The sequence below is a fragment of the Saccoglossus kowalevskii genome, chromosome 11, assembly GCF_978046115.1.
Source record: "Saccoglossus kowalevskii chromosome 11, keSacKowa6.1, whole genome shotgun sequence".
NCBI lineage: Eukaryota > Metazoa > Hemichordata > Enteropneusta > Harrimaniidae > Saccoglossus > Saccoglossus kowalevskii.
In genome coordinates, this window is record NC_140651.1 from 16,313,081 (window position 1) to 16,314,575 (window position 1,495).

The window sequence follows — 1,495 nt, forward strand, 5'->3', positions numbered from 1 at the left end:
GTGTTATTGTATTTTCATATATACTTTTGGATTGAAGATACTGTGTATATTACATTTCCATAATTGTAATATGCCCGTTCTATTAGTTATTGCATTACAAATATGTTGATTATAATTCCAGTCATTATTTCGACATGTTCAATGAATACATCCCCCAACCTGTACACATTGACAAGAACTACTTCTCGACTCAGACATCAGCTGTCCACTGTAGAAACATTTACAATAGTATAGTTGATTTAAGTGGCCACAGATTGTAAAAATTCTGCTTTATTGATTGATGTGCTATTATATGTTTTCGTCAGCTTCTCGTAGTATCTTAATCACACGCAAATTACAGTACAGGTTAGTCCCGATGGAACAATCATATTTATCAGTCATACCTCAGGATTGCCGACGAAATCATGTTAGATTGGCTCATGGTGCATTTATTCTCATTGATTAAATGCCATAATTGTTCAACTGAGGCGTTACAGTAAAGTATAATAGATGTATTTGTCATTGACGCAACAGTAAAGTACCGTGTGCCAATTAACTCCGCAGTTATGAAAACATCCATTTCATTGTCAGAGTAATCATACAAGCCTCGTAGACAAGATAATTGTGCAATGCGTGATTTTACTTTTATTGCAAAACAAGATTCTATGCTAATGACTCGTGAATAAATTAAAGAGTTTCTCAAAACTGCATATATATACCAGCGTTTCTTTTAGGTAATGCTACTGGATTACACGCTGTTACGAGATATGTAGTAGAGTTGGTAATAAAAACATACCTTCAAGTCATTCATTTATTCCAACTGTATGTACACTCTTCACTTGAAACAATAATATGTACACTACAACTGACTTGCCAGAAGACCTAACCGTTCCACGTGCAGCAAGACACTTTTATGTTCACATTACTTGTGAGTACGTGTCAAATATGACTACTGTTTAGATGTGTACATCCTTCTCGTCAAACTATAACATATACACTACAATTGACTTGCCAGAAGGCTTAACCGTTTCACGTGCAGCAAGTCACCATTATGTTCACATTACTTGTGAGTACGTATCGAATATAACTACTGTTTAGATAGGAAGTCGTAAGTAAGACATATGGTACAATAATATTATTTATGATGTCGGTAATGAACATTTCATTTCATCGTCTAGATAAATTCATTGCTTTTCTGTGAATTAACTTCGTTCATCTGCTCGTCTTTTGACATTAAGTATCCGATTTTCATCTCGTCCATCATGTAATCGAACATCCATGCATGGTTTAGCATTGCGCGTACCCACTAACCTTAATCTAAACCTTAAATTAGTCATGTTTTGCTTAGTAAAGAACTTCTGAACTACATTTATCAAGTTTTCCCATCATTAGCCATAGGGACAATTGAAAAGTATTGTTTAAATTAATCTTGATTATTTCAAACAAGTTGGCAATTCGTTCATGTCTTGCTATTTTATGTAATAAGTGATGTTTAGCACGAAAATCATTGTTGCTG